The following is a 7,998-nucleotide window of genomic DNA, read 5'->3' as shown; positions in this document are numbered from 1 at the left end:
CTGCAAGCACCTTGAACTAAACTAACTAAACATAACTAAACTGTCCCCCAATTATACACTATATTGCCAAAAGTATTTGCTCGCCTGCCACACGCATATGAACTTGAGTTCATTCTGAAAAACTTCCCATATAGAAGCACTTTGTAGTTCTACAATTACTGCCTGTAGTCCATCTGTTTCTCTACATAGTTTTTAACCTGCTTTCACCCTTGTCTGTTTAAATATTTACCTAACTAATTGGGCAAAAGGGCCAGGGGTTTGGTCACTTTTGGCCAGCCTTTCCATTTGCTTTATTGACACGGTGCAGCTTGTTAACTGAGTGTTTAATGTGTTTTGGAGCCAACTGGCTTGCAGAGCCAATTCTTAACAGCTACCACAGATTACTCTGCAAGTGTGCCTTTAAATTTTCAATCCCCTGCCTGCTAGAGGCTAAAGATACCTGGTCATGGGTCTCTTTTTGTTTTTGCAAAGAGTCCTGTACCTGTTGCATTGGTGCCTGTTCTGGGGGATGTAGCTCAGTGGTAGAGCGCATGCTTTGCATGTATGAGGCCCAGGGTTCAATACCCTGCATCTCCAGTAGCTTGATGTTTCACTTTGCTAGAAAAAAGCTTCTAGTGTGCTTCTAAAGGCTATATGGCTTTAAGAATGATCACTATCAAGCTGGCGTTCTGCTTGTTACTCTTGAACTTTAAGAATGTGCTCAGAGACCTAGAGCGGCGCGATGGCCAAGTGGTAAGGCGTCGGTCTCGTAAACCGAAGATCATGGGTTCAATCCCCGTTCGTGCCTTTAACGTGCATGCTCTCATTTTAAAACATGACCAATATGCTCTAGTTCACATTCCCTCTAGGCTAATTTAAGAAATACAACTTATTTCCTATTTTCCCTTGCAGGTCTTATTTACCACATTAATGCTGTGCTTCCACACCAGCACATTTCCTCTACATAGGGATGGCACCTTAGAGGTACTTCATGCCGTGCCTGTATGAGCTCCAGAGTGTCACAATCACTTGAAATATCCAGGTACTTAGTCAGACTCAATCACAAGCCCGTTTTAAACTTTACCCAGCTGACTGAGCAAAGGTACAGGAGTTAGATGAATTTTGGATTGGACTTTCTATTGGCTTGCATGACATGATGGAGCTTGTTAACCGAGTGTTTAATGTCTTTTGGAGCCAACCGGTTGAGAGAGCCAGTTCTTAACCGCTACCACAGAAGACTATGCAAGTGTGCTGTTAAATCTGCAATCCCTCACTTGACAGAGGCTAGAGATTCCTGCTCCTGGTTCTGCTTCTCTTTTTGCAAAGACTCTCGTACCCGTTGGAGGTTTACAGTGGTGTATAGTAACGAAGTAATAATACTTCGTTACTGTACTTTACTGGAGTATAAAAAAATTCGGCAACTTTCACTTTTACTCCACTACATTTCCTAAAGAAATTGGGTACTTTTACTCCGATACATTTGCTGTATGCGAATTCGTTACTCGTTATTACAGAATGAAACGACAAGAATTTTTTAGCTAAATAATGTGAGATGTGTGACAGACTGCAGCAGGTTTGGCGAATCTGCACTTGTAAATTACATCAGCGGTTAAACACATTAATGCGCAGATGCAAACGTTTTGTAAAAGCGCATCGTTCACTCAAAGATACAGAATAATCGTCATTTCAGAATCTCCCCGTCTAACACACTGATGTAAGTTAGGAATGATTAACAAAGTAAAGCCACAGCACCATTGTTTTTATTATTATTATTATTAGCATTAACATTGTTCAGATATCTAGCTACCGATTACATTCGAACCACAAATAAAACGTTTCACTACATTACGCGCCATCACATACGATGGCGCCGCGAGTGGCAGCCTCGGCACAGTGCTCTCTAGTACTTTCCTTGTTTTTGTCTATTGTTTGTGTTTTTTGTAACCCAAACCCGATCAGTTACACCAGAGACGAACTGCTGAACTTAAGACGGTTCACTTCATATGGTTTTTCACCCATTTTTACTGATTCTGTGAGTTTTTTGGAGATCCTTGTTGGTGGAGCAGCGGCTCTTTTGGGAACACGGAGGAGACGCAGGAGAGGGACGCGCGCCGGCAGAGATGTGAAGCTCCGACAGCGGGGATTTCGCACCACGCTCCCATCGATTCATCTCGCGAACCTCCGCTCTCTGCCTAACAAAATGGACGAGATGCTTCTACTTAACGGGATAAACAAAAACTTTACACGCTCCGCAGCACTTTGCTTCACTGAAACCTGGCTGAGTGATTCCGTACCGGACAGCGCACTGCAACTGCCGGGCTTTCATATACATCGCGCGGATCGCGTAACGGAGCTCACTGGGAAAGCGAAAGGTGGAGGAATCTGCTTTTACATTAATGGAGGTTGGTGTACTGATGTCACAGAATTAAGTAAATACTGCAGTCCAAATTTGGAGTCTTTTTTCATTCATTGTAAGCCTTTCTACTCTCCGCGCGAGTTCTCTTCATTCATCCTGGCTGGTGTTTACATTCCACCTCAAGCCAACGTGCATGACGCCCTGCAAACTCTAGCGGATCAGATAACGGGATTAGAACAAAAATATCCGGACTCACTGTTAATAATTCTGGGGGATTTCAACAAAGCAAAACTAAACCACGAACTGCCAAAATATAAACAGCATATTAACTGTCCCACCAGGGATAACAACACACTGGACCACTGCTACACCATCATTAAGGATGCATACCGCCCTGTTCCACGTGCACCTCTGGGAAACTCTGATCACTGTCTAATTTACTTAATTCCAAATTACAGGCAAAAACTTAAAACGTCTAAGCCTGTAGTTAAAACAGTAAAGAAATGGACCAGAGAGGCTAAACTAGAACTACAGGACTGTTTTGAACACACGGATTGGTCTGTTTTTGAAACTGCAGCTGCAAACCTGGATGAACTGACGGACACTGTAACATCTTACATCAGTTTCTGTGAAGAGGTGTGTGTGCAAACTAAAACCTTCTGCACATACAGCAACAACAAACCATGGTTTACACCCAAACTCAAACAACTGCGTCGGGTCAAGGCGGACGCCTACAGGAGTGGAGATAGGGCCCTGTACAACAAGGCAAGAAACACACTAACCAGGGAGATCAGTATGGCTAAAAGAAACTACACTGAAAAGCTGAAAAAACGTTTTTCAGCCAACGACCCTGCTACAGTGTGGAGAGGCCTTGGAGAAATCACAAGTTACAGGAAACCTCCCCCACCCATAGATGCAAATAAAGACCTTGCAGACGACCTCAACGACTACTTTTGTAGGTTTGAAAGTGACCACTTCACACCCATCAATCTACCCACCTCATCTGCATCTGTTATTTCATCTCTAACACCACCACCACCTTCCCCAGCAGTCACCGAGGCTACACTTGAGATAGGTGTGAAAGATGTCAGCCAGCTCTTCCGGAGACAAAAGACCAGGAAATCGTCAGGCCCGGACAACATCTCTCCCTCCTGTCTCAAAGCCTGCGCTGACCAACTGGCTCCAATTTTTACACGTATCTTCAACAGATCCCTGGAACTGTCTGTTGTTCCCTCCTGTTTCAAACGCTCCACCATCATCCCGATCCCCAAGAAACCCTCCATAACTGGACTGAATGACTACAGACCGGTAGCATTGACATCAGTAGTCATGAAGTCATTTGAACGATTGGTGCTAGCCCATCTGAAGGAAACCACTGGACACCTACTGGACCCACTGCAGTTTGCATATAGGGCTAACAGGTCAGTGGATGATGCAATCAACATGGGCCTTCACTACGTTCTGAAACACCTCGACTGCCCAGGGACTTATGTAAGGATCCTGTTTGTGGACTTCAGCTCGGCTTTCAACACTGTCAACCCTGGAATTCTCTCCTACAAACTCTCTCAGCTCACTGTGCCCCCTGCCATGTGTCAATGGATTACCAGCTTCCTGACAGGCAGAACACAGCAGGTGAAGCTAGGAGAAGTCACTTCTCACACTCGAACAGTCAGTACTGGTACTCCTCAGGGATGTGTTATCTCACCACTGCTCTTTTCACTCTACACCAATGACTGCATCTCCAGTGACCCATCTGTGAAACTCTTGAAGTTTGCAGATGATACTACAATCATTGGTCTGATTCGCGACGGAGATGAATCTGCTTACCGGCGAGAGGTCGACCAGCTGGTGCACTGGTGCAGTATGAACAACCTGGAGCTTAACACGCTCAAGACTGTAGAGATGACAGTGGACTTCAGAAAACACTCACCAGCACGGCTCCCACTCACAATCTTAGGCAGTCCTGTTTCAACTGTGGAGTTCAAGTTCAAGTTTTTGGGCACTATCATTTCCCAGGACCTGAAGTGAGAGTATAACATCAACTCCACCATCAAGAAAACCCAACAGAGAATGTTCTTTCTGCGGAAAATGCGAAAGCTGGGACTGCCACAGGAGCTGCTAAGACAATTCTACACTGCGGCCATCGAATCAGTTCTGTGCACTTCCATCACAGTCTGGTTTGGTGCAGCCACAACACAACAAAGGAACAGACTGCAGCGACAGGTGAAGTCAGCTGAAAAAATCATTGGTGCTCCTCTGCCCTCTATCCAGGACTTGTATACTTCAAGAACCAAGAAACGGGCAGAGAAAATTATCACTGACTCCTCACACCCTGGACATTACTTCATTCAACCCCTCCCCTCCGGCAGGCGCTATAGATCCATCCACATTAAAACCACCAGATTTAAAAGCAGTTTCTTCCCACAGGCCATCTCCCTCCTAAATAAATAAATGACTAATAATACATAACACGTAAGCGTAAAAATATTCATCTGCTGCCAAACTGACTACACTGTAGTACTCATCCTACATGTTGTGCACTTTACTGTTTTGTAAATATTTCAGATGCTGCTAAATTACATATCTGTATATTGTGTGTATATAATCTTATAGTTTGGATAATTTTGTGATTTTGTGTTTAATGTTTAATGTATACGTTGCTTGTACACTGTATCGTACCATTACTAGAGATATACCATCAGCCGGAAACAAATTCCTTGTGTGTATCCACATACCTGGCCAATAAATCTGATTCTGATTCTGATTCTGATTAGTTTGTAATTAATTCAGTGCAGACATGATGTGTCCCATCATTTTTAAAAACTCATAAAAAATATTTCCTCAGATAACTTCTGTATTACACTAACAGAGGAAATATTCATGGTGCTGAGGAACATGCATGTCTTTAACACTAGCTTGACTGAAAATCTGAGATTCTGAGGACAAACCCCTCCTTCTACACAACCATTAGAGTGCTATCAGTCCTCTTTTGTCATGCAAATGCTAGCAGATAACACACTATTCAACCCACCCCCAACGTTTATCCCAGCAAACCTGTGAGATACCTTTTCCTAAGTAATTCCACTACAGGCAGGAAAGTCTCAATATGGCTAGATTACATGTGCCACAAAGGTGGTGGGAAACTAAGCCTTGTTATGGTCTGACCAAACTCTGAACTTTGAATTTGTGATCTTGAACTTGTGATGTACAGGAGAAAAATGTACACAGGACAAAACGTAAAGGGTTCTGAACATGTTTATTTAGCACAGGATGCGTTAGAGTTGATTTTTTGAAAACCCTGTTAATTTTTCCCATTGGAAATCGCGCTTAGACCCAGGTCTCCAAATATGGGCATAACGAGGACTACAGAATGACACACGACTTCAGTGGTCTATTGATCTAAGAAAGCAATAAACTAAAAAAGCAAATAACTTATGAGTTTAATGCAAATAACTATTAAAGTATAACATTTCCTGTCACACTTGTTAGAGATCTCGGACTAACTACAAAATTTCTTTATTAATTTCTATATGAAATTGAGAAACCAAGGACACTAATTAGTGCATTTTTTCTAAGTAGAATTTTTCTCTGTTCTTGCTTGATACCAAATTTTAGCAGCTTAACAGTCACACACAGCACACACCCTATATTTCTGCACTCTATTGTCTCTAAAGTCCCAATATGTGCCCCTGCATCAATGGTAAACCAGACCAGTTGGCATTATCACCTTTTTGCATTCATGCATTTTATTCACAGATTTAAATATTACAAATCTTTTATGAGTTTAGTCCAAAAATTTATTTTTTTAACAATATTAGGCCTGCTGCATATGTATTGCACAGAAATGCCATACCTGTTTACACGTTTGTATGCCACCTAATATAAGCTCAAAACAGCTCTGATTTGCGAATACATCAGCATTACAAGACATCTGATATATCAGTCTGTTATCTGTTAGCAGGACATTACCAGCAGGAACTTCTACCTCTGTATGTTGTGAAATCAATTGCCGTATGGTGCATTCCAGTACCATGTATTAAACAGCAAAGCAATGCACACATTGTTTGAGCCATAAAGGTGTGCGTATAAATAAATATCTACGCTGCACATGATGTCCCTGGTATCCCCTTGGCCATATACAGTGGGGTCAAAAAGTATTTATTCAGCCACTGATTGTGCAGGTTCTCCTACTTAGAAAGATGAGAGAGGTTTGTAATTTTCATCATAGGTACACTACAACTATGAGAGACAAAATGAGAAGAAGAAAAAAAAGGAAATCACATTGTAGGAATTTTTAAAGAATTTATTTGTAAATTATGGTGGAAAATAAGTATTTGGTCACCCACAAACAAGCAAGATCTCTGGCTCTCACAGACCTGTAACTCAGGCCTGTCTGTAAAATTAGGGCAGAGGGGGATGATGTGTGTGAGGTGTTTGTGTGTAGACAGGCTGTGGGTCATTACCATGATAATGGGTACTAAGTGGCTCAGGGGAGCGGGGGATCGAGAGGCTAGAGTCCCTTGCGCAAAAAAGCGTAACTGTAGTCATTCTACATTTACTTTAGTGTTAAGAGTAAGGAATAATACAATTTGGATTGTTTGTTGAAGGACTCAGTAATATTGTGCTGTACCATAAATACAATTGAAGATGTGTTGAACAAACTAGCTTCCTTATAAATGAAAACTTAAATGAAAGTTCCAGGCTATGGATTCTATTTACACCAGATTGAGCATATCCCTTATAAACATGATTCTTAGACCAAAGGTTTAAAAGCCCTTATGACAAAATTGTATTGAGTCTTTCTTTATACAAGTAATGGTGGGGTCCTAATAACTTCAGGACCCTTCTAGACAAATACTAAAAGAGACAAATTTCCTAGTTGTGTGGTAGAACTGTTAAAGTAGGGATTGTTCTGCAAGGTTTTCTCACAGATGGTGAACATGTGGAACAGCTGAATGAAGTTGTGGGTGTGGCTTATGCAAATTGTTTATTTGCTGAATAATTTGGACCATGAAGAAGCATTAGCCTTATTTACAGTCTCTTATTTGTTGAAGAAAGGTGCTGGATAACATAGGACACTATCAGATATTTCTTAAAAGTTTACTTTAGTGTTAAGAGAAAGGGTTAAATAAAATGTGGCTTGTTTGGCCAGATTATCTTGCTAAAGGACTCTTTAACCATTGGGCCAAACAATAGGATATATGGGTTTCTGGACAGTGAGAGTTTAAATAGTATGACTAAATATTAAAAAATCTTATTTAAATAATTAATAGTCTTTCTTTATACAGGTAATGGTGGGGTCCTAATAACTTCAGGACCCTTCTAGACAAATACTAAAAGAGACAAATTTCCTACCTGTGTGATAGAACTGTTAAAGTAGGGATTGTTTTGCAAGGTTTTCTCACAGATGGTGAACATGTGGAAAAGCTGAATGAAGTTATGGGCGTGGTCTATGCAAATTGTTTTTTAATTGCTGAATAATTTGGAGGATAAAGAAGTATAAGCCTTATTTACAGTCTCTTGTTCGTTGAAGAAAGGTGCTGGATAATATAGGAAATTAACAGATATCTCTTAAACGTTTACTTTAGTGTTAAGAGTAAGAAATAATACAATTTGGATTGTTTGTTGAAGGACTCTGTAATATTGTGTTATACCACAAATAC

The 7,998-nt window shown here is 41.2% G+C and overlaps 4 non-coding genes across 4 annotated transcripts; 2 read left to right on the top strand and 2 right to left on the bottom strand.

Annotated features, from left to right (window-relative positions):
- Positions 1-504: 504 nt before the first annotated feature.
- Positions 505-576, top strand: trnaa-ugc (transfer RNA alanine (anticodon UGC)). The gene has a single exon. It is a non-coding gene; the product is annotated as a tRNA-Ala (tRNA).
- A 139-nt stretch (positions 577-715) lies between these two features.
- Positions 716-787, top strand: trnat-cgu (transfer RNA threonine (anticodon CGU)). Its single transcript has one exon. It is a non-coding gene; the product is annotated as a tRNA-Thr (tRNA).
- A 6,366-nt stretch (positions 788-7,153) lies between these two features.
- LOC134327195 (U7 small nuclear RNA) lies at positions 7,154-7,212 on the bottom strand. The gene has a single exon (XR_010014701.1). It is a non-coding gene; the product is annotated as a U7 small nuclear RNA (small nuclear RNA).
- Positions 7,213-7,629: 417 nt separating this feature from the next.
- LOC134327194 (U7 small nuclear RNA) lies at positions 7,630-7,688 on the bottom strand. The gene has a single exon (XR_010014700.1). It is a non-coding gene; the product is annotated as a U7 small nuclear RNA (small nuclear RNA).
- Positions 7,689-7,998: the final 310 nt, after the last annotated feature.

Source organism: Trichomycterus rosablanca, chromosome 14 (assembly GCF_030014385.1).
Source record: "Trichomycterus rosablanca isolate fTriRos1 chromosome 14, fTriRos1.hap1, whole genome shotgun sequence".
NCBI lineage: Eukaryota > Metazoa > Chordata > Actinopteri > Siluriformes > Trichomycteridae > Trichomycterus > Trichomycterus rosablanca.
The sequence above is the reverse complement of the archived record's forward strand: the minus strand, read 5'-3'. Positions and strand labels throughout refer to the sequence as shown.